A 25,681-nucleotide genomic window follows, 5' to 3' on the forward strand; every position below is an offset into this window, starting at 1 on the left:
TTTAGCTTATATAGCTTAAGCCCGTAGAGTCCTGGACGTTGTCTCGCTGTAGGCCTCGTCAGGTGTCTCTGTAGAGCAGAGCCGTTGTCATTACTCAGCTGGGCTAAGTAACCTGATTAGGTCACACGTCAGTTGCAATTTCTTCGCGTAGTTGGAAAAACTATGCAGCAGTAATTGCAATTCACGCTAATTATGATTGATTGAGACGAGAGGCGAAACCAACCCAACCCAACCCAACCCAACCCAGCCCTAACCCAGTCCAACCCTTAGCCTCATAATTGCGAAACTATGATGAGGACTCTCTGGCTCTGGCCGCATTTACGTCGCTGTCAATGTCGGCGCTAATGATGAACTGAAATGTGATTGCCGAACGGCATGGAGGGGGCGGGGCTGGCTGCTGCGGTTGGCAGCAGCAACCAAATGAAATTAAAGCAAACAGAAGCAGCATCCGCCAGGAATTGCCATGAGCAAATAATTAAATAATAAACGAAACGAAAGAGCCCAAAACTTGCCCCAGCCCCAGTCCCTGTCCCAAGCCCACCAATCTCCAACTCCAACAAAATTATTATAGCCAAAAATCCGGCTAAGCAAAATCCGAATCATTCGCCTGGCAATGGCAACCGGGCCAAAGTCAAATAATTGGGAATTGGCAGCGGCTGCGGCGCGGCTAAGTGAAATGGCGCCACCTCCCCCGCTCGCCTGGCGTTTCACCTGCTCATCGTGCCCGCCCCCTCCCCGCCGGCCATTAAGACAAATGCGTAGCACTTGTAATTATGGCTAGAAACTGTATTCCTTGCGCGCTCAGCTCCTCAATAACAATAAATCGATTCAAGTGCGCGTAATCGGGCAATGTTATCCAATAATAAAAATAACAGAGCGTTGCGGGGACGACAATAAAACAGCCGAATAGCAAATGCACAAAAGAGCCAAACCCAAGCCGAACACCAAATGCCCTGAAACCAGCTTCAGCTAGCGACAAAGTGTCGCACGATGCCATTGCAGACACCTGAGCTGACGGCTGATCAATGGAATGACTGATTGCTGTCTCTATCTCATATTTTCCCATCTCTCTCTCTCTGTCTCTTTTGTTGATAGAGAGCTGTGTCTGTAGAGCTACAGCTAGTTCCACTTTGTTGGCTTTTTCTCTCTCTTTCTCTCTCTCTCTCTCTCTCTCTCTCTATCTATCTCTCTCTCTCTCTCTCTCTCTCTTTGTCTCATCTCTCTCTATTTTTCTCGCTGTATATCACTTTATCTCTCTGTCATTCACTGCAGCTTTCCATTCATTCCATTTCTACTTCTGTAGTCCTCTATATCTATGTCGTTATATCATAACTCTAAGCCAGCCAAGTCTTTGAACTCTCTTTCTTTCCCTCTTTACGCATTCCTCTCTTTTCTATGTATATGCAATTTGTCAAATGCTCAAATTTGTCTCTCTTTATTCTATCTTTCCTTCCAAGTCTTTCACTTTTTTCTCTTCTTCTCTTCTTCTTCTCTTCTTGTTCTCTCTGTCTATCACACTTAATCTATTTTTACTCTATTGTTAATCTCACTCTTACTTATTTTCTGTTTCTCTCTCTCTCTTTCTCTCTCTTTCTCTCTCTCTTTCTCTCTCTCTGTCTTTATGCATACCTCTCTTTTTCTACCTATTTATTCCTTTCTCAAATTATCTCTCTCTTTTCACGCTTTTCTCTTTCACTTAAATTGCAGTAAGACTTGAGGAGAAAGATAATAAGAACTCGTTCCTTTTTTCTCTTGCTTAAATGCTTACTCTGGTTCTCTCTGTCTATCGCACTTAATCTCAACTTACTCATGATTAAGCTCTTACTTATTCTCTCTCTCTTTCTTTCTTATTTCCTCTCTGTCTTTATCTTCAATATCAGTCTCTTTGCCACTATCTCATTCTGCTTCTTCGACTTTACCTGGCATGTCTCTCTCTCTCTCTCTCTTTCTCTCTCTCTCTATTCTATGTCCTACGCTCTTTACTTCTCTGGCAATCAGTCTGTCTCTTCTCTAATTTCTCCCATTCTTTCACTCTTGTCTCTCTCTTTCTCTCTTACTCTCTTTTTCTCTATCTCTCTCTCTCTCTCTCTCAAATAGTAGCAACATCAGGAGGTATTCTGAGCTGATGCATCTCTATACATATCATTCCTACAGAGTCGATTAGACCCGTGGCTGCCATAGAGTATTCCAATGGAGATGCGCTGTGGCACGGGGCAGGCAATTTCAATGCCTATTTGATTTCAATAAGTAGCAAATCAAGTGGCAGGCAATTGAAGAGCAGCAGCAGCATTTAGCGTGAACTGTGACAGAGTTGCTGTGCCCTGGCATCGCCCCGCCCATGCCCGTGCCCCGCCACTGGCTGTGGCCGTGGCTCTAGCCTGGGATTGAAGTCGAGTCGCGAGCGAAGCGTGGAAGCGTAATCCACATCCGCCGCGCTGTAACGAGCACATTAAAGCCACTCACCTGTGCGACGCTTGGGCCGCTTTAGCCGCCGCTTTGCCAATTGCCAATTGCCAATTGCCGTTGCCCTTTTCGACATTTACCGTTTTGCCAATTTGATGGCTCGGGCCATCATCGTCAGCGCCAGCGTCAGCTTCAGTTTGCCGGCGAAACGCACTCGAACGGAAATTGAATTGAGCAATTGTAAATGTGTGTGTGTGTGTGTGTGTGTGTGGGTGTGCAGGTGCCACGCCTCCACGCATCGGCGCCCACACGGCGGAGCGTATCGCATCTGGAGTTTGTCAATTGCCGCAACATATCAAATGATTTGCTTCCAAATGATTTGATTTGAATTGACTTGAAATCGAGGCGAGCCAAGCGAGCAACAAAGCTAGCAGCAGCAGCAGCAACAACGCTTGGCATGCTGCCACGCCCCCACCCCTGTACACCTCCGCCCATACTCAATTGAATTGTGCCTTCATAATATCCACTTGATTTCTTTTGCTGTTTGTTGCCATTCAACTTTTTGAGACATATTGTTGCTGTTGTTTATGTTGCTGTTGTTGCTGCTGCTGCTGCTGTCGTTGTTGTTGTTGTTGTTGTTGCTGGCAATTTAAGAATTTGTCTAGCGGACGCGAGCTGCCTACAAAAGCCAGTCGCATAATGAATTTCATTTCAATTTAGCAAAACGTCAAGCCAATTTGTAGACATGCATACACACACACACACACACAAACACACACACGAACACACACATACACACACTCAGACAGCTCTGCTGAGGCGTTGTTTATAGTGTTTGCGGTTAATTAATTCACATTTACACCTGTTGGCGGCGAAGGCGGCATTGCAGACAGCAACAACAACAACAACAGCAACAACAGCAACAGCAACAACAACCACAGCAGCTGATACGCTGCCTCTGCACACACACACACACATACACATACTTAGGCACACCTATACAACCACACATTTCACACCTCTCACACTACACACACACACACACACACACACACGCATACTCAACGCTCCATTCAATTCATTTCATGCGCACAGTTCATATGCCGCAAATTAACTCGCAAAGCAGCGACAATAACGAGCTACACAAATTGCCACAAGGACATGGCATATGGAGCAGGAGGCGGAGCAGCAGCAGTGGCAATGGGGCGTGGGCCTTTTGCTCGGGGGTTGGGGCAACTACAGCGCTTGCAAGGCCCACGCTAATTCTATTTTTTTTTTTTTTGCATAGGCGTGGGCCGTGAGGCGTTGACAGCAGCAGGCTGGACGAAAGATTGGAAATGGACTAACTGCCCTCAAGTGCAGCGACATGAAATCGTTGGTGCATGTACTGCAGAGAGAGGAGAACGAGCGTGCTTAGATTGCTATCCACTTACCTGATCAAGAAGCTTCTTTATGCGCTTCTCACTTCTCACTCAACCTACACCGCTTCGCTCTTTCTTCAGAGTTTGCTCTACGTCGCGCAGTTCTCTTAGGACTTTATACACTTCTTTCCTTTCGCTTCTCGCTTGACTGTAAAGTCTTTCCACTGATTTAACATGTGACTTCTCGTTGCGCTTCTCCTTTAACCTGAGACTTGTCCCATCGTCTCATTTTCAATTTGCTGCGCTTCTCCTTTAACCTGAGACTTTTCCCATTGTCTCACTTTCTTTATGCTCTGTTACCTGCTTTTATTGCCTGCTGCTTCTTGCATCGCTTCTCACTCAGCTCTCAAGTTCCTATCGCGCTTCTCTGTTCGATCCTCGCCTGAGCTTAAAACCTCGAAAGAAGTCGTAGCTTAAATTTTCTCCCTGCGCTTTATCTCTATCTTATTTATTGGCTTTCATTTGAATGATTCAAAGCTTCTCGCTTTTGTTTTCTATTATCATTTCTCCCTTTCCGAACTCTCTTAAATTTTGAGCTACGCTTGCTTATCTTTATTCGTTGTTCTTGCTTTATGCTTCTAGACTTAATTTTGCTTAACATCTAGCTAAGCTCTTTGTTGGTCTAGTCTAAAATTCTCTTCCTTTGACTTCTCCCATAACTCATCAAATTCTCTCTTTATAGCTCTCTCTCTCTGTCTCTCTCTCTCTCCGTCTTTGTCTCTCAATGATTTGCTTTAGTCTCTTAGTGGGCTCTCGCTATCGCTCAATGCTTATGCCTTGCCTGGATCTGTATGCTCTAGCTCAATCTTCATTCACTCCTTTGCATGGCTGTTCGCTTCTCTCTGGTCAGCTTAGCTAGGGCTTCCAGTGCCAGACTTCAGTGTTCTCTTTCACCTCGCTATTCACCTGATTGTCCACTATTCCGCTCACTTTGCTTTGTTCACTTTTAGCCACATTTTTTTGCCTCTCGCTGAGCTGCTTCCTGCCCGCATAAATTCACAGCTCTAGCCCCACACACACACACACACATACACTAATGCCTGTCAACGTCATTAACAACAGAAAGAATGAGCTCAACCCCAGCCCCGCCTCCTTAGGTGCAGAGGCGCAACAGGCGTCAGGCGTTAATTACAAAATAAACTCTCATGAATGAGTGGGGTGCTGAGTGCGGGGCGGGACGGGGCAGGGGCCGGCCTGAGAGGGGCATGAGGGTGTCATATGAGTGCGACTGTGTGAGTGTGTGGCCATGTCATTAAGGCTGCGAATGACCCGCCCAAAGCACACATTTGCGTCCACACTCGCGTCCGCGTCGCTGACCAGCCAACGGGAAGTGCCTCGACAAATGCAGGAACCCAAGGACCCAGGACCCAGGACCCAGGACCAGGACCCCTGGACCCAATGCCCACTAGCCAGTGGCCAGTGGCCAGTGGCCAGTGGCCAGGACGTGCTTGAAGCGAGCGAGCGCGCGCGCGTTTCGCACATATGTCGTTGCCAGAGTCAGTGGAGCAGCAACACGGGCCATGCAGCCGGGTGCAGGGGGAGGAGTGGGCAGGAGTGAGCAGGAGTGGGCAGGAGTGGGCAGGAGTCGGCACAGCCCAGCGGTCGCCGCCATTTAACGGCGTGATTTACTGCGGTCAACGTGTATGTTTGTACGTGTGTGTGTGTGTGTGTGTGTGTGTGTATGTGTGTGTGTGAGTGTGTGGTCGCCACCTGCGGCTGCCCTCAAATGACCAGCGAGCAGGCAAACAGCTCTCAGACGCCACAATGCCAATGCGCCCGCCCCGCCCCATGCCAGAGGAAATCTCTGGAATCAGCAGCCCTGTCCTCGAGCTGTTGGCCTTCGCATAATAATGTTTAATTTGAGGTAAATACGTTTTTGTTTTTCCCATTTAGCCTCGCTTCTTCTATTTTCTTTTCTTTTTTTTTTTTTCGGCTGGGTAATGCTGCCCCGCTGGGCAAGCAGCAGGATCTGCGCGAGACTCGTGCTGTGTGCCGTGAGTGCATTAAAATTTCCTGCTCACCAAAGAAGAAGCAGTCGACGAAATATAAATTAAACATTTCGAAAAGCAAACAAAAAACCAAGATAAAGATATAAAGATATAGAGAGAGAAATGTGAAAAGTTCTTGAAGTCACTGTAAGTGTCCACACAATAAGCGCAACTCAGTGTAAATAAATATTAATGCACATAAAAGTAAATTGAATGCACATAGATTCGCAGTCACAGTCACAGTCACAGTCAGTCACAGTGACAGTTACAGTTACAGTCACCGTTGTAGATTAAGCGAGTAAAAAAGTAACGAGTAGAGGGAAGAAATGAAAGTCCCAACTGATATAATAAAGTGAAGAGTAACGAGAAAGTCATCAAGGAATTCGTTGATAAATGGCGAGTAAAAAGCGGCGAGTAAAGAGTAAATATCATGTATTATCGAGGGTGAATAAATAGAAAATGAGTGAGGAAGGTGCATTTAAAAGTAGATAGCCTATAAGAAGAAAGGAGTAACAAATAGGGTGAGAGAAAAGAGACAAGTTACAAAATGAGAGTAGTAAACCAAAGAGAGTAATACGACGTATAAAGCTGCAGGTAGAATATTACGAGCGAGAGAAAAGTAACGAGTAGCGAATGCAGAAAGATATAACGATTTTCTAGAAGGGATTTTCTAGTAGATGATCAGACGCTAACGCTGAAATAAAATATATAATAACAAGAATTGCAAGCACAGTATTATATTATATTATTCTATTATCTATTACAATTATATACATATATCTATATAGAAATGACTGTAAATTGAACTCAACTCGATCCAATGGAAGTGGGAAGGTATATATAGATATTACTTGCAATGCTCACCTTAGTTAAGGAATGGTTAAGTCTTTCTACTAATATTTCACGCAATGCCCACAGCCAAGCAGTCAGTGATACTGAGACAGCTGAAATAGCAACGAGTTGTAATGGAGAGCAACGAGTGCAGCCTCAGCTATGGGGGATAATCTATTTCAATAAGAAACTGAAAATAAATAAATTCAATTTACATTTCTCGTACAGCTGTTGGATCACTTTAAGATGAGCCGCAGCACCACAAGCACCACACATGTCGCTAATTGAAATTTGTAATACTTGTTGGCGTGTGTGGGAGTGTGTGCCTGTGTGTGTGTGTGTGTGTGTGTCTGGCTGGCCAATGGGCCACATAAAAGCGCTGTTGGACTCATACAAAAGAGCTGAAAGTACAGAAAAAAAAGAAAGAAGTGAAAATAGAATGAAAGAAAAATAGCGGAACACAAACCTGGACAGGCAGACATTGTCAGCATTTCTTTTGTTCAATGCTGTGAAAAGGCTTCAAAAAGCGTAAAGGCTCGCCAGCCATGCAGCTAGCCATATAGCCAGCCAGCCAGCCAGCCAGCCATACCCAGGAACAGGAAGCGGATGTCGCGTTGGCCACTGTTTCTGTTTCTGTTTCTGTTGCTGCCGCTGTTACGGCTGCTGTTGCTGGCGCCGCCGTGAAATGGACCCAGACCCAGACCCAGATCCAGATCCAGTTAACGAGACGATGTACGATGTATGTAATTGTGTTTACCCCTGCTTCACAGCCATGAAATTCGAACAATGAGCGAGTGCGTCGAGTGAGTGGGCAGCGTGTGTCGCCAGCAGCGAGTGACATACTGCAGGATGTCAACTCCACGTCAGCTGCGAGATATGCAGCGAATTGAAAGGGGGCGTCAAGCGAACGAGAATGGAAGGTGTGGCGAATAACGAAAAATGCAATGGGATAGAAAAAGAATAGCGAGTGAGAAGAGCTATTGGAAAAGAAGCAAATGAAAGTAGATAAACGAGTAAAAGTAGCGAAAGGCGCGAATATAGAGTAGAGAGTAGAGAGTAGAGAGTAGAGAGTAGAGAGTAGAGAGTAGAGAGTAGAGAGTAGAGAGAGAGAGAGAGAGAGAGAGAGTAGAGAGTAGAGAGTAGAGAGAGAGAGCAGAGAGCAGAGAGTAGAGAGTGAGAGAGTAGAGAGTAGAGAGAGAGAGTAGAGAGTGAGAGAGTAGAGAGTAGAGAGTAGAGAGTAGAGAGTAGAGAGTAGAGAGTAGAGAGTGAGAGAGAGAGTAGAGAGTAGAGAGTGAGAGAGTAGAGAGTAGAGAGTAGAGAGCAGAGAGAGAGAGTAGAGAGCAGAGAGTAGAGAGTAGAGAGTAGAGAGTAGAGAGCAGAGAGTAGAGAGTAGAGAGTAGAGAGGAGAGAGTAGAGAGTAGAGAGAGAGAGAGCAGAGAGTAGAGAGTAGAGAGTAGAGAGTAGAGAGTAGAGAGCAGAGAGAGTAGAGAGTAGAGACAGTAGAGAGTAGAGAGCAGAGAGCAGAGAGTAGAGAGTAGAGAGAGAGAGAGTAGAGAGAGTAGAGAGTAGAGAGTAGAGAGAGAGAGAGTAGAGAGTAGAGAGTAGAGAGTAGAGAGGAGAGAGTAGAGAGTAGAGAGTAGAGAGTAGAGAGTAGAGAGAGAGAGAGAGAGACAGAGAGTAGAGAGTAGAGAGCAGAGAGTAGAGAGTAGAGAGTAGAGAGTAGAGAGCAGAGAGCAGAGAGAGAGAGTAGAGAGTAGAGAGTAGAGAGTGAGAGAGTAGAGAGTAGAGAGTAGAGAGTAGAGAGCAGAGAGTAGAGAGTAGAGAGTAGAGAGCAGAGAGTAGAGAGAGTAGAGAGTAGAGAGTAGAGAGTAGAGAGTAGAGAGAGAGAGTAGAGAGAGAGAGTAGAGAGTAGAGAGTAGAGAGAGAGAGTAGAGAGTAGAGAGTAGAGAGTAGAGAGAGAGAGTAGAGAGTAGAGAGTAGAGAGAGAGTAGAGAGTAGAGAGTAGAGAGAGAGTAGAGAGTAGAGAGTAGAGAGTAGAGAGAGAGAGAGAGAGTAGAGAGTAGAGAGAGTAGAGAGAGAGAGTAGAGAGTAGAGAGTAGAGAGTAGAGAGAGAGTAGAGAGTAGAGAGTAGAGAGTAGAGAGCAGAGAGAGAGAGTAGAGAGTAGAGAGAGAGTAGAGAGTAGAGAGTAGAGAGAGTAGAGAGTAGAGAGTAGAGAGTAGAGAGTAGAGAGTAGAGAGTAGAGAGAGAGAGTAGAGAGTAGAGAGAGAGAGAGTAGGAGAGTAGAGAGTAGAGAGTGAGAGAGTAGAGAGTAGAGAGAGTAGAGAGTAGAGCAGAGAGTAGAGAGTAGAGAGTAGAGAGTAGAGAGTAGAGAGTAGAGAGTAGAGAGTAGAGAGTAGAGAGAGAGTAGAGAGTGAGGAGAGTAGAGAGTAGAGAGTAGAGAGTAGAGAGTAGAGAGTAGAGAGTAGAGAGTAGAGAGCAGAGAGTAGAGAGAGAGAGAGTAGAGAGTAGAGAGTAGAGAGTAGAGAGTAGAGAGTAGAGAGTAGAGAGTAGAGAGCAGAGAGTAGAGAGTAGAGAGAGAGTAGAGAGTAGAGAGTAGAGAGTAGAGAGTAGAGAGTAGAGAGTAGAGAGTAGAGAGTAGAGAGTAGAGAGTAGAGAGTAGAGAGTAGAGAGAGAGAGAGAGAGAGTAGAGAGTGAGAGAGCAGAGAGTAGAGAGCAGAGAGCAGAGAGGTGAGAGGTAGAGAGTAGAGAGTAGAGAGCAGAGAGTAGAGAGCAGAGAGAGAGTAGAGAGTAGAGAGTAGAGAGCAGAGAGTAGAGAGTAGAGAGTAGAGAGTAGAGCAGAGAGTAGAGAGTAGAGAGAGAGAGAGTAGAGAGAGAGTAGAGAGTAGAGAGTAGAGAGTAGAGAGCAGAGAGCAGAGAGTAGAGAGAGAGAGTAGAGAGTAGAGAGTAGAGAGAGAGCAGAGAGTAGAGAGTAGAGAGTAGAGAGTAGAGAGTAGAGAGTAGAGAGTAGAGAGTAGAGAGTAGAGAGTAGAGAGTAGAGAGTAGAGAGTAGAGAGTAGAGAGAGTAGAGATTAGAGAGTAGAGAGTAGAGAGTAGAGGTAGAGAGAGAGAGTAGAGAGTAGAGAGTAGAGAGCAGAGAGTAGAGAGTAGAGAGTAGAGAGTAGAGAGTAGAGAGTAGAGAGTAGAGAGTAGAGAGTAGAGAGTAGAGAGTAGAGAGCAGAGAGAGAGAGAGAGAGAGAGAGTAGAGAGTAGAGAGTAGAGAGAGAGAGAGGAGAGTAGAGAGTAGAGAGTAGAGAGAGTAGAGAGAGAGAGTAGAGAGTAGAGAGTAGAGAGTAGAGAGTAGAGAGCAGAGAGTAGAGAGTAGAGAGTAGAGAGAGAGTAGAGAGAGAGAGAGGTAGAGAGTAGAGAGTGTAGAGAGAGAGTAGAGAGTAGAGAGTAGAGAGTAGAGAGGAGAGTAGAGAGTGGAGGAGAGAGCAGAGAGTAGAGAGTAGAGAGAGAGAGCAGAGAGCAGAGAGTAGAGAGAGAGAGAGAGAGAGAGCAGAGAGCAGAGAGTAGAGAGCAGAGAGTAGAGAGTAGAGAGCAGAGAGTAGAGTAGAGAGGAGAGAGGAGAGAGCAGAGAGTAGAGAGTAGAGAGAGGAGAGTAGAGAGTAGAGAGCAGAGAGTAGAGAGTAGAGAGTAGAGAGTAGAGAGTAGAGAGTAGAGAGTAGAGAGTAGAGAGTAGAGAGTAGAGAGTAGAGAGTAGAGAGTAGAGAGTAGAGAGAGAGTAGAGAGAGAGAGTAGAGAGTAGAGAGTAGAGAGGTAGAGAGTAGAGAGAGAGAGTAGAGAGTAGAGAGTAGAGAGTAGAGAGTAGAGAGTAGAGAGTAGAGAGTAGAGAGTAGAGAGTAGAGAGTAGAGAGTAGAGAGTAGAGAGTAGAGAGTAGAGAGTAGAGAGTAGAGAGTAGAGAGTAGAGAGAGTAGAGAGAGTAGAGAGTAGAGAGTAGAGAGTAGAGAGCAGAGAGAGTAGAGAGAGAGTGAGAGAGTAGAGAGTAGAGAGTAGAGGAGAGAGTAGAGAGTAGAGAGTAGAGAGTAGAGAGTAGAGAGTAGAGAGTAGAGGAGAGAGAGAGTAGAGAGTAGAGAGTAGAGAGTAGAGAGTAGAGAGCAGAGAGTAGAGAGTAGAGAGTAGAGAGTAGAGTAGAGAGTAGAGAGTAGAGAGTAGAGAGTAGAGAGTAGAGAGTAGAGAGTAGAGAGTAGAGAGTAGAGAGTAGAGAGTAGAGAGAGAGAGAGTAGAGAGTAGAGAGTAGAGAGTAGAGAGTAGAGAGTAGAGAGTAGAGCGAGTGATTGCTAGACAGCAAAATACAATATATTATCTCTCTCTTTCTCTCTTCCTCTCCTTCTCTTTCTCTCTTCCTCTCCTTCTCTTTCTCTCTTTCAAACGAGTTGACAATGTCTGTGACAGCCAAGTCGTAACATTATTTCGTTAGATCTGTTTTCATTTATCGTTTGGCTTTCGTTGATTTTCATTTAATTTAATTTGAAGCGGCTGCAGCTGCAGCTCAGCTCGGCTCGGCTCGAGTCTTGCCAAGGCAAACAAATCAAATTGGGGCCCGAGGCCACATGTCCCTGGCCCACAACTGCAAATGCAGCTAAACTAAACCAAAGGCGGGCCTCAATCAAAAAGAAGAAAATACCAAAAGCGAAGCGAAGAAAAAGGGCAAAGGGCGTCGTCTGGGTTGCTTCACTTGCTTCAGTTGCTTCAGTTGTTGCTGTTGTTATATTATTGACTCGTCGGCATTTCTTGGCCAATTTGGCAAAGTGTTTCGCCTCCTGCTCAATCTGTGAGCACGACATGCAAAAATGAAATCATCAGAAAAACTGAGTCCAGCTGTTTGATCCATACTCGTCCACAGTTATCTACAAAGAACCGCTCAAAGGAGAATTTTTCAGCTTAAGGCGGGATCTGTGACTTGAATCGATTCTAATTCTATATATGTGGCCTACGCTAGAAATTTACATTTAATCTTATCTAGATCATAACAGCAGCTAAGGACTGTAAGCAGTCAAGCCAATCTACCCGTTTGCGCACACTGAGCGAGTATAGCATCGCTAGCTATAAAATCATTACAGTTGACTTTTATTATAACGTATTGTGAAACTCTCAGACTCTATCAGTTGAACATAAGAACATCTAATATTGAAAAGCTAATATCCCCTACTTCAGCCTTTGATCGAGTATTCATAAGCAACAAATAAAAAAATCAAATGGGAAATGTTGCAATCGACAGGCGCAATAATGTGAGCTGAGCTGGTGGAAAAAAATGTTCAGGGGGGCGAGCAGGCGGCTGGGCGTGGCTGATGCGGTGCCAGGCACTTGCATTGCATACAACTAATTTGTTGTGGGCGTGGCAGCACTGATACGGCCAACAACAAGAACAACAACGAGAACAAAGTGAACGTAATTGCCTTTTGGCCTTTTTGTTTGCTACCTGTTTCTTATTATTTTTGGCAGGTTTTTCCACTTTTCTTTACCTCTTTTGATACCCTTGAAAGTGGGTGAGCCGGTTATAATGTGCTTGGAGTCAGGTATGCAAGGGACTTAAGGGGGAGTGGCTAAATACAAAGCGTATGTTATATATATATGAGAGCAGAACTATGATTTGGGTCGATCGTCTCTCTGCCTGTATATACATATATGTATATGTACATACACATATAAAAAGACGTCTCCTTTACATCTCTTTCTTATTTAATATAATCTAATAGAGCATACGATTTTACACTTAGTTGCTGTATAGTAGGTGCAATTTAAATGTGCTTTATAATACGCATAACTCTCTGCATGTCCATAAAGAAATTGTATCGAGCTACACATTGTTGGGGAAGAGTCAGAGTTTCCTAATTCGTCTCTCAAATGACAAAATCTTGTGCCAATTAGCGCCAAGCACTCTCTATACATGTGCACACACACACACACACGCACACAGTCCAATGCAGGCTTGCCCATTGGCATGCTATAAATAGAATACGAGCTGCCATTACACATTCAGCTGCATGCATGCTTATTGGCATGCTATAAATAGAATCGCCATTGCTATTGCATTGCATTCGAATTGTCAGCTGTTGTCTCTGTCTTGCATTCGACACTGGCACATAAATAGTTGCAAAGGCAGAGTGGGATGAAGCGATGTGCATAAAGACTCTGTCTTGAATCTTGTTGGATAATTGAGTAATATAAGTTAATATGTAATATAATGAATGTATTATAAACGTTATCTAGTGTGTTTGAGCTAGCTAGTTAGGGTATCTTCTAGTTGGACATTTCCGACTTTTGTTTCCCTTTTTCTGCTTTAGATTTTTGCTGAGTTGAGCGCGTTGCCAAGCGATGCGAAGCCGCAAAAAGTGCGCTTTAAGAAACTGCACAGACAGCAGAGTGCAGTTGTGCCTGTGTCTCTCTCTCTCTCTCTCTCTATCTCTCTGTGTGTGTGTCTGTGTCTATAAATCAGCTCTGCCCAACAAAAAATGCAAATGAGCGGCATAAAACTAAAGTAAGGCCAAGCTGAGGGTCTGAGGCAGACAGCAAAGATCCCCCAAGTGCCTTAATGAAAAGCAGCGACACACCTACACACCTACACACACACACACCAGCACACAGACGCACGCATAAGAGACACCTGTGAGACTCTGGGTGCGCTCTGTGCGTTGTCGGCGCTAATCCTCATTTAATTTTAAAGTTCGAAGGTGTTGAAGATAATTTTTGCACCACTTGCCATTGCCACTGCCACTGCCACTGCCACAGCCACTGCAGCAGCAGCAGCAGCAGCAGGAGTAGCAGCAGCGGTAGCAGTAACCACAAGAACAGCAGCAGCAGGAGCAGCAGCAGCATATCCTGTGGCAGCTCCTCAACGCATTTATAGAGTGTTCGCACATAAAAATATTTTATGGCGTTTCCCTCGACATTCGCCTTGGCGCAAAAGGATTGCAGACAAGCTGCTGCAGCGGCGGGCTGTCTGTGTGGCGGTGGTGTGGGGCTGGCTTAAGGTGGTCGGGGTTGTTTTTTGGGTAGCTAAGTGGCGTTACCGTTACCGCACATCGCCAGAGATAAAATAACGGTGCCAGACATTGTCTTATGAATAAATTGTTATGGAAATCGAATTAATGAACGCTGTGGCGCACAATGGAGGCTCCACTAGCTGCTCCTTGGGCTCCTGTCTGCACACACTCTATCTCTCTGTGTGTGTGTGTGTGTGTAGGTGAGTGTTAGCGTGCCAGAGGTTAATACCTGAGCTTATTTGTCTAACTCTTTCGTTGCTGCTGCTGCTGCTGCTGCTGCTCGCTGCGTAATTTAATTATGCGTTCACTTTGCCAGCCCACAGCCACGCCCCCATACCCAAACCTTATAGAGTTCTTATCTCTCTCTGTATGTGTGTGTGTGTGTGTGTGGTCTATGGCGCAGGCATTAAATTGCAGCATTTAATCGAATTTTCAAGTGATGTGCGCTCACACAATGCCAATTCTCAGCTACCTCTCTCTCCCTCACTCCATCTATATATGTATATATATATATATATATATAGCTATATATCTTTGGTTATTATATACATATGTGGCATCAGGTTCCTGAAAGTTAAGCTGTACAAAGTCAACCCCAAGTAACTCATAAACTCGAGCTTTAACCCAGCCGCATACACACACGCACACGCACACACACAAACATGCACACTCACATCAGACAGTCTCAGCTATTAAGACTTTTGTCTTCAATCAATTTCAAGCAAATTCTAAAACGTTTTTCATGCTCGTTCGAGAGAGAAAGGGAGAGTATATTGGTTCTATGTGAGGCTCAACTAGCTATTGGCCGTGTATTTGTTCTTAACGGTAATCGTTAATATAATATTCATGTAAGTAACTGTTCGGTCTTTCTATAGATTGACCAAAATCGGTATACAGCTACGCCTAGGTGGCGTGGCAAATGGGTAGAAGAACAAGAGAGAGTCTTATTTCGGGAGCTTATAAGTTTTGCAATTGGGTCAGCGATGAGTTGCTCTACGGATATATATCTGAATTATACACTATGAAGTGAGAGACATGGCAAATGATAAAATTGATAATACAATTAAATTTAGTTATTATTTTGTTTCATTGGAGACGTAGAGCTTGAATCAATGAAATCTGAGTCAAGTCTAGACGAAATCAGCAACAAAATTAAATTGATGTATATATAAATTAAATTGAATATAAACACAAAAATCTCTACTCATGTTAAATGTGTATTTAATAGGCATTTAGACGTACAAAGGATTTTAGTATGAAGCAGATTTTCCATCCAGTTTAGCTGTACCCAGAGAGAGTTGATTCGACTCGAGCTGCTGCTGTTTATGGCCGCACGGCAGCTGCCATTAAACAGTAGCTTAAAGCCACTCACACACTCACACACACACGCACGCACACACACACACACATGGGCATGGGCAGGTAAGCCCAGAGCTATTCGAGTTGCTGTTAAAATGCTCCAAATTGGAATTTTTTTGTTGGGCTTTGCTTTGGGGCTTTCATTTCGTTTCGTTTGTTTTATTATTGAGACTTAATCAATGCGATGTGTGGGGCAGGGTCTAGGACTAGGGCAGCGTTGGGAGCAGGGGTGGCTGCTACCAAAAACCTTTTCACACACACACACACGCACACACACATTCGGGCAGACACGCATGCGGCTGTGGTTTTCATTTATCCCAAATTAATGAAAGCGAAGACAAAAAGTTCGTTGCACGCAGCAGCTGCCCCCCACCTCCCCCTCCCCCCTTGCTGTCCCCCCTGCTGCCCTCACCCAACTGCTGCGCCCATCCCCCATTTCAACTTGGCCTGCCCCACTCAAGGATTCCCTTTATCCTGGCCTCGCTCTGCACGCATTTTTAGTGTCTTGCACTTTACACTTTTGTTTGCTTATTTTGTTTGTTTGCTCTGCCTTCAAGTGGCAGCTAATTACGGCGCCACAGCCCACAAACTTGTCCAGCCAGGCAGGCAGGCAGGCAGTCAGCTAGCTGCATGCTGACTAGCTAACTGAGAGATGGAGAGGGGGAGGGAGAGGGAGAGTGAAGCAGCAACAGCAGCAACGTCAACCCCAAGCACGATGACGCTTTATGACACCAGCGGCAGCGGCTGGTTCTGCCGACAGCTCAGCGAATTCCTTTTGCCAAAATCCGTTTAAAGCCAAAAGCACAAAAGTCAGCGCGCCAAATGGGTTGACAGGTGGGCGGGGCTGGGGCTGGGGTTGGGGTTGGTTGTGGCAGTGTCCTGTGCACTTGAAAGGGACTTCAGCGATACTTTGAAATCAAACACGGCGCCAAGGACTCGGCACGGCGACGATGAGCTAAATGAGCAGCGCCAGCGACCTATTTGACACACAGCCAAACAACATCAGCAACAACAACAGCAACAGCAAGAGCAACAGCAACAACAACATTATCACTCGCATTATCATCATCGTTAACATCATCATTATCGGCTGAAGAAATTAAAAAGCTAAACTTGGCGCCTTTTGAAGTTCCTCGCGCTGTTGTCCGCGTTGGCGACAGCTGAAGTCGCCCGAGCAACGAGCGAGGCTTTGAGAGTCGCCAACCCAAAACTAAGCACAACTTCAGTTGGCTCCGAAACTGTGCCAAAGTCTTCAAGTGCGCTCAGCTATTCAGCTACGTGGAGGCGTGCGACTCGGAATCGACTGGGAATAGGTCTGGGCGTGGATAATGCCAAAGTTAGGATCAACAAAATTGGATTTGATGCAAGAGAAAGCGCGAATAAAGCGCGAAAGCTCAGTTAATGAAACTACAAAGTGGAGAAAGTGTGGAAAGCCCATCGCAGTAGGGAAAATGTGTGAGGTACGAGAGGTATACAAAGTGTGTAAAGTGCAACAGATATATAAAGTAGATAAAGTGTATAAGGAAAGTGTAGAAGCTATGAGGAGTGCATAGAGTATGAGGAATACGTATGTAGTATGTAATATCTAAAATGTGTGTAAGGTGTATACTAAATAGTATCAGGTAGCAAGTAGTATATATGAGGTATATATAAGGCTTATTAAGTATATAGTGATACAAAGAGAGATTTTCTAAGAGCTATAGGAAAGTTTTTCAAAAAAACACACGTAAAATTCAGAAAAATGCATGAAATCTTTTTTGGAATCGATAGTACGGTGCATATAATTTAATGTTGGAAGATTATTTCATGCAAATGTTGACCGCGACTGCGCGTCAAATGGTCCATCCCTGGTCCAAATGGTCCACGAAACGTGCGCCAGCTGTTTAAACTAGTGTTGCTAATAAGATAATAACTAAAAAATCAACCTTTAGTGTATATAGATAGATAGGTAATACATGAGGAAGGGACATTAAGTGAATGTCAATAATTAAATCTTCGCTTCACTCTCTACAAGTTCAATTGCAAAGCAATGAATTTGAGCTCCATTTACTCCATGTCCTTAGGCCTTATTATACGGTTATATAATAGAAGTCAGAATCAAAAACTTTTAAAATTGCATTCGAACTGAAAGCAAAAGCAAAAGGCTTTTCCACATTAGCATAGCGCGTTGTTTATTCAAGCTCGAGCTCAAGCGCATCAGCTGCACTCACAGCATTCGCGATTGTGTTGAGGGCAACTGTCACGCCCTGGCACGCCCACGGGCGCGCCTGCAAGCCGTTAGTTGTCGTGGCGAGGCTTAAATTTAAAGCTAAATGGCCCATGGCAGGAAGCAGAGGATATTTATATGGATGTGAATGCGAGTGCAAAGGGGATGTGGGAATGTGGGTAAGGATGTGATGGGTTGGCTATAATGCAATTGATGTCTGTTCACTGGATGCGTGGGCGTGGCGGGCGCACGGAGTGAGGTGGGCGCGCGCGCATTGAGGCGGCAACCTAATAAAAGGAACGAAAACAACTTGTTTTCCAATTTTACAATTTAACAAGTTGCCATTAGAAGGCGCCCCGAAAAGACGACGCAAACGTGGCTGAGACGACAGCCTAGTCCCCAAAAATACAAGAACTCCGAGTTAGAGTCGGAGTCAGAGTTGGAGTCGGGGTCAGACTCCCAGTTAAGAGCTGACATGGCGCAGTCGTTAGTTCGCAAATCCTGAATCCGCAATCCGCAAGCCTCGCACCAAGGCCAAATACGTTATTCGCAATCCTTTTGCCCGGCACAAACAACAACAACAACAACTGTTCCTAGGAATTCCAAGGAAAATCGACTGCTATTGGATTCGAGTTGCTAAAGCGCCGAGTCGCGTCTCCTGTTCCACTATTTTTGGGGGCTCAAAGGCTACAACAACAACAGCAATAACAATGGTAAGGCGACGCCAGCGAATAAAACGAAAGAAAACGAAGGAAAAAAAAAATCGCATTTTTCTCGGTACAAATTTTTCGAATTGTTCGCTGGAGACTAATAAAATCAACGACGTGGAACTTCAAGCCGTTCCCATAGACCAGAGACAATGAGTCGTCGTCCTGCTTGGCGTCTCGCTCACATGGGTTGGCCAAAGGCAGACAACAACCAGCCAAAAGTTATTAAACAGTTAAGCGGCGTCGCACGTCGTCGCGTTCGGCCGCCCAGCGCAAACCCAGCCTGAGATTTAACCATAGCATCCCCAGCCTCCAGCCAGCCTCTGCCCCATCCACTGGCATTTTTGCTGGCCATAAACCGTATTTAGATCGCGTCTAAAGAGTTGCCGTTCATTGTTGCTGCTGTTGTTGTTGTTGCTGGCAGGTCGAAGACATCGCCAAAAACATTGTCCAATTTTAGATTTTTAGCTGCTTTCATATAGGTCTAAGGGCTGCCTGGGCGTGGAGTGGGCCCAGCTGGCAGGGGGCGGATAGGCTTTAATCAGCGGGCCGCCATTAATAAATCAGAGTCATTAAAAATGCAGCTGCCAGCGGAGGGCACCAAAAAGAAAAAAATAACCGAAAAGGGCAACCAGCTAAATGGAAGGACGATAAAAAAGATGAGGCTGAGCGAGCAAAGTATGCAGACTGTGCGAATACTCTAACAAAGGTTTGTCATTGTCATTGTCATTGTCATTGTCATTGACATTGACATTGACATTGACATTGACATTGACATTGACATTGACATTGTCATTGTCATTGTCATTGTCATTGTCATTGTCATTGTCATTGTCATTGTCATTGTCATTGTCATTGTCATTGTCATTGTCATTGTCATTGTCATTGTCATTGTCATTGTCATTGTCATTGTCATTGTCATTGTCATTGTCATTGTCATTGTCATTGTCATTGTCATTGTCATTGTCATTGTCATTGTCATTGTCATTGTCATTGTCATTGTCATTGTCATTGTCATTGTCATTGTCATTGTCATTGTCATTGTCATTGTCATTGTCATTGTCATTGTCATTGTCATTGTCATTGTCATTGTCATTGTCATTGTCATTGTCATTGTCATTGTCATTGTCATTGTCATTGTCATTGTCATTGTCATTGTCATTGTCATTGTCATTGTCATTGTCATTGTCATTGTCATTGTCATTGTCATTGTCATTGTCATTGTCATTGTCATTGTCATTGTCATTGTCATTGTCATTGTCATTGTCATTGTCATTGTCATTATCATTGTCATTGTCATTGTCATTGTCATTGTCATTGTCATTGTCATTGTCATTGTCATTGTCATTGTCATTATCATTGTCATTGTCATTGTCATTGTCATTGTCATTGTCATTGTCATTGTCAATGTCATTGTCATTGTCATTGACATTGTCATTGCCACTGCCATATCGGTTGCAAACATGATATCAGTTATTCGATAGCCTTCGCTTGGAAGAGTGTATGAAATAAGTAAATTGGAAATCGAATGAAAAGGCGCTGTGGATGTCCTTAGTTGTGGCCAAATGGGTATGGCGGTTGCGTTAAGATGCCGCGGTTGGGGTGAGGCGGCTTAAGATTGAGATTGAGACCGGGGCGAGCGTTGGATTCAAGGATTCGTTCATTAAGCAGCCAGGCGACCAGCGGACCAGCGAGCCAGGCGGCAAAATCACACAAAGGGACACTTTACAGCCGAATGAATCTAATTAAAATGTAATTATAAATGTAACCGTTAAGCGGAAGTATCCGCGGGATACCAGCCAAACACAACCAGAGAGCAACGAAAAAAAATATATGTATATACAAAAATAATGAAAATGAAAATAAAAATAAAAATTAGAAGCGACAAGAAGCGAACCCCTTAATCATGACGCCCCAGCGCGCTCGATTTATGTGAAGACATCTTTTTTTCCAAATACCCTATAGAGCATGCAAATGAGAGGCGTTAGCTGGGAGATGAGTTGACTTGAAAGCTAATACTAAGATATATATATCTAAGATATATATCTTTAAATGGAACTCAGAGATTGTAAGACCTGGTGACGGGACAGTTTGATATGCGAAGTTTTGAGTGAGGTTAGTCAACAGATTTAGAGATACAAATTAGGGGATTTGGAAGAGGAAGAATTAGTTTTACTAGACTATGAAGCTCTAAAGCGGATTATCGCTCGTAGCTCGGCAAACTTAGATATAGAGGAACTTAGATGTAGATATATCTAGAGCTATCTAGAGTTAATCAACTCTTAGCCAAAGTAAGCTGACAGATTATGTTAACATATCTGATCCGAGACATAACAGCTGAAAGGTTTTCGGACTGGAAATTCACATTATATCAGAAAGGAGAAATCGGAATATTCAAATTTACAGGGTATATACACGCTTATACTCTCGTGCTTCTGCTAGTTCCGCTTTATGTTTCAATTCATTATCTTTTGCGCTTAATTTTTGTAGCACATGTTGCCGATTGCTGATTAAAGCTGAACGTGAAACCTTTAAGGACATCGCTTGCTGTGTGTCCTGGCCGTGTGTCCTGGCTGTGTGTCCTGGCTGTGTGTCCTGGCTGTGTGTCCTGGCCATATGCAAAAAGGGACAAATTTGCTTTTGGCTTGGTGCGCAATAAAACTAAACTAATGAAATTTAAGAGCAGCCACGAGACGAGGCAGCTGGCGTTAAGTTTTGTGAGTCGAGTCTATGGCCGAAATGCCGGCGATGCAGCCGGGCGAGCACGAGGCCAACTCAAACAATTGCCCAAGTCTGGAGCTGAGTCTGGGGCCATGTCTTGGGCAGCGCTTGACCTGTCCTTGGCGTGGCCTAAGCCGCCTCTAAATGCGTGTCCTGGTCATGTAATCGCATTTCAATTTAAAGTCATTCATTCCCAGTTCCCAGCGACTGCGACAGACGTCGGCAACGACTTCGACTTTGACTTCGACTGCGACTTCGACTTTGCCTTAGACTTCGCCTTGGACTCCGCCTTCGCCTTCGAGCTCAGCCTCCACTTGTTCCTCTTGGTTCTCTCTTATCTTTGTCTCTTCCGTGCCGATGTCCAGCTTCACGTCCGTGTGTCGTCTGCGGGGTGCACATATGCGAGGTCATTGCACAGTGGTCTGCGGTCCAAGCAAAACTGAGAACTTTACTGAAGCGCAGCAGAGAGCAGGCAGCTGTTTGTGTAACAATCGCAGTTGCAAATAGTTGGGGGATATAAAATCTTGTTACGTTGAGCATAAGCAGGAATTCAGCTCATTAGTTTTCACATGCATAACAAGCACTTTTGCACCACTGTGCGTTTGTATACAGCTTAAGAAAATTGAAAATTCCTCAGCACAAGTTGCACACACATTGCATAGTTTCGCCCCGTGTGTGTGTGTGTGTGTGTGTGCACTTATGTGTAGCAATAGTTTGACACTTGCAATGCACATAAATTTAGGTAGCGCTGCTGCTGCTGCTGCTGCTGCTGACCGACTCCAATTTCAACTCCAACTTTAGCTGGAGTTCGACATCGACGACGGCGACTGCAGCGGCAAAGTCGTAAAGCGCTTTTAAGCACACAAATTAACCACAGTACATGGCCGAGCGCCCAAGCGGTCATGCTCGACCCCTGTCCCTAACCTCAAGCCCCGGCCCCAGCTACCGTCCCCCCACCCCCACAGTCACCGATTCGAAATGCCTAACCCCATGAGCCGTGGGCGACCATTTTGTTTGTCTATTTCGTTGTTTATTTGTTTTTGTGTGCACTCAAGGATTTCTAAGAACTTTAACTTGCCGAAAATATGTGCACATATGTGTGCACCCACACACACACACACACGCACGCACAGTTATTTGCAGTGCGCCTGGCACTGAGCTAGCTTGAAATTTCGAATTTGTAGATTGAAGTTGTTCGGCCTTTGTTGTTGTTGTTGTTGTTCTTGTTGTCGAGCGCAGTGACCATTAACGAATTTTCAACTATTCAACATTCCCAAGGCTTTTATGTCCAGTGTCCTGCATTGGACACCCCACACACACACACACACACACACTCCCATAGAGAGAGTCAGTGAGCGGCTCTGTTTTGGCCACGCATGACTGCGCGTTCTCTGAGGATGCGTCCAAGGAAAATTAATATTCCACTTCTGGCACTTACTTACGCTCCGTAAATGCTTAAGGGCAAGTGTAATCTCTCTGTCTAACTGTAACTTAGCTCAGTCTCGCTCTGTGATTGTGTGTGTGCTTACAACAGATTTGCATTTAAAAGCCAACTCCAGCTGCCTGTTAGACATTACGTTTAACAGTTTCTGTTGCCCTGCCCTGCCTGCCTGCCCTCGCCCCATCAGCTGCATAATCAGTTCATTAGCGTGTCGCCTGGGCAAAACTTGTTATAAAAATAAATATAAAATGTCAGAAGAAAAAACAAAAGTAAATATATAAAAAGAAAATCCAGGAAAAATATACAAAAAAAAAAAAAAAAAAAAAAACAAGTAAATTACGCGTTTCCCACAGCGGCGCCACATCAAAGTGACCAGCGGTCTACTAACCGTCAGCCACCCCCAGTCTCTCCGGCCTCCGTGCGGCATTGCATTTGCCTCTTGCGGGGGCAGCAGTGGGTTTTTGGTTGCCACGTCGCCAACAATTAGACGACGCACAAAGTCAAACGTCAACAAATTATAGCCACATGGCCACACAGTCTGAGCCTTGACTCGTCCAACCACCCCACCATCCCAACCACCCGACTACAGAGCTACTCATCTACCAACCTATGTCCCCCGCCTCTGCGCTCTTTTGGGTTTTCACAAATTAACAAACAAAACGTCAAGTCAAAAGGCAGCTGAAAGAAAACGCAGCCCAAGAAATTTATGATGGACAAATAAGAAGCAGAGCGAGATGTGTGAGCAACAGACACTCTACCTCAACCTTCCCTCACATACACACACACACACACACAGACAGGCACACACGCACACGTACACACACAGCCCACTAGAGACACTGATTTGCATTAATGAACACTTGAGTGATTTCTCATCTTCCATTTTTTGCCGAGGCTTTTTTTGATTTTGGGTTTTGGTTTTTGGGTCCAGCAGCTGTCGGCCGTGGGCCTTAATTAATTAAGTTCACATGAGCAGAGGGGCGTGCCGCGGGGTTGGTTGCGTGGCTGGGTAGTCAAGTGCTTGGACTGGGTCGATCGGCCTGCGATCTATCGATTTCTCTGGTCCTTTTGCACAAAGATATTTGCTCATTACATTCACATTATTTGTATTTTATTTTGCTTTCAAATGCCAGGACATCCCTTTACGCCCAGGCCAAGCAAATGCCACAGTTGTCCAGCAACAAATCGCAACATTCAGTAAGCACCATATTGACTAATAGTTACCCATTAGTAAAGCATTCAACAAATTCTATGAACTATTTGAACTTGTGACATGTAAGAATCTGACCAATTAGAGAATGATTCACGGAAGCCATTATAGAAAGCAAACGCCATTAGTACATTTGCCGTCCTGCTTACTCGCATTTGCATTTGCAGCGAGGCCGATCAGTGTTCTCAAAATACGAGTAGACAAAATGGCCTGCGCAGTCTTCGCATTGCGAGCGCAGCGAAGAGCAGCTTTTGAGCGCACAACGGAGCTTACTTGCGTTCATTTACGCAAGCGAGATGGACATATACTTAGCATGCAGCGAGCTAAGATCTGTGCTGCTATACACAAGCGAGACAGGCATATGCTTTTAGAGTAATGTAAAAGTAAAACGCAGTGTGCGGAAAGAGCACATACATAATAGCAGCTTAAGAGCGAGTTAAGCTGAGCTGAGCTGCTTTGCTTACGCAAGCGAAACAAGCGTGTACTTTAAAATTGGCGTAAGTAAAAGCAGCTTATCGAAGATCTTACCTTGAGTTGAGTCATCAAACTTTTAATCAAACTATTCGTTAATAACAGCGCTGTAGCATGGAGCGTGAGTGCAAGATGCACTCAAGCTCAGATAAGTTTGAACTATTCATTAATCAATTAGCCAACAGCAAGAAAATCAGATTTAATTTGAGAGTGCAGTAGCTCAGATTATTAAGCAAATAGCTCCTGCATGGAGCATTGCTTTCACAACTTAAGCGCACGCATATGCTCAGTTGGCACTGCAGGATATCAGAAGAAGATACAGTGGACAGCGCAAAAGGACAACAAATGGCAGAAAAACTAAACGAGGCAGCAGTTACATTAAGCAACCCCTTGACAGGAATCGGATGCGCACTCGGACTCGGACTCGGACTACAACTTGTATTGCCAGCAGTGCACGGTGGACGGTGGACGGTGGACGGGAAGGGGGACGGGGCTTGGAAGGTATTTTGTGAACTTTTTGCTTTTGGCTTGGCTTCAAACTTGGCTTTTTATTATGCTCAAAAATCACATTAAAAGGCAAACTCAAATATTTTAATCAGATTTTCGTAAAAAGGACAAACACACTCGTTCGCACACACAACCCTTACACATACCCTCACACACACACACACATGGATCATTTGTGCAGCAGATTCCTCTTTTTTCCACATATTTTTAGCAGAGCTTGTTTTAATTTTTTTTCCTTCGTCTTTTTTTTTTTTTTTTTTTTTTTTTTTTTTTTTGTGAACTGCCACAAGGACAACGCACAATGTGTGTTAATGTGCGTCCAGCAACGGCTCAATTCCGAGTCAGGTGAAGGGGCTGCTGATGCTGCTGCTGCGGCTGGTCAGCAGAAAACAAGCGAAAGCCTTGGCAAAGGAAATGGCCACAGCTGTTCCATTCATTCGCTCCTTCTCGCAGTTGCCCCTTTCGCCAGCAAATCTCGCTACGTGTGTGTGGGTGTGTGTGTGTGTGTAAGGGCTTCCGGTTCGGGCCGGGTCTGGCACTGCGACTGCCACTGCGGGTTTCAGGTCTGTCGACAAAAACGCCTACCCCGCAGGCGTTCTGGCACTCAACATGCTCGTAACATCCACTTTAAAGCATAAGTTGCGGTTCCAGCGTAGCGAAAAACTCATTTTCAGCTGCCCACACACACACACACGCACACACGTACCCACACTCGGGCCAGTTTTGTCAGCTAGATTGATATTTACTTTTTTATAGCATACTTTTTCGGGCTGATCTAGTGAACTGCCCAGGCAATGCAATTGCCGGCCCCACCCAACGCCCAATGCCCATTGTCAAAGTTTGTCGCTTGTCGACAATAATGAAAGCTGCTAAAAAAACACGAAGGCAAGCTTGAGCTAGCTGCCCTAGAGATACCCTGTAAAGCAAGCAGCTGCTCAGCCTCTGCTGTTCTGGCTGCACAGCTCAGGGCCCTCTGTCCAGAGCTGAGTCCCCGTCTTTATTATATCTAATATTTACTTTAAGCACTCGCTTTTGGGCTACATTTTATGGCTACAGGGTACATAGAACAGCAAAAAAAAAAAAAAAAAAGTGATATAAACGAAAATCACACCACAAAATTCTCCAGCGACATTTTCAACAAATTGACACAATTTTCAAGATGCTTAACGTGGCAAAATGGCCTGGACAGGGGCACACACAGGGGGCACATCTATATATATATATAACGGGAGAGAGAGAGGGAGAAGGGCGCTGGCCTGATATTTGGGGGGATGTGGCAAAGTGTTGCCACTCAATGCGCTACACGACACTTGGCGCCTTTGTTTTTGCACGCCCCAAAAGGCACTAAAGTGCCATTTTAGGCTGCTCAAGTGGAGCCCAACAACACACACA

Source organism: Drosophila mojavensis, unplaced genomic scaffold, assembly GCF_018153725.1.
Source record: "Drosophila mojavensis isolate 15081-1352.22 unplaced genomic scaffold, ASM1815372v1 contig_136, whole genome shotgun sequence".
Taxonomy (NCBI): Eukaryota; Metazoa; Arthropoda; class Insecta; order Diptera; family Drosophilidae; genus Drosophila; species Drosophila mojavensis.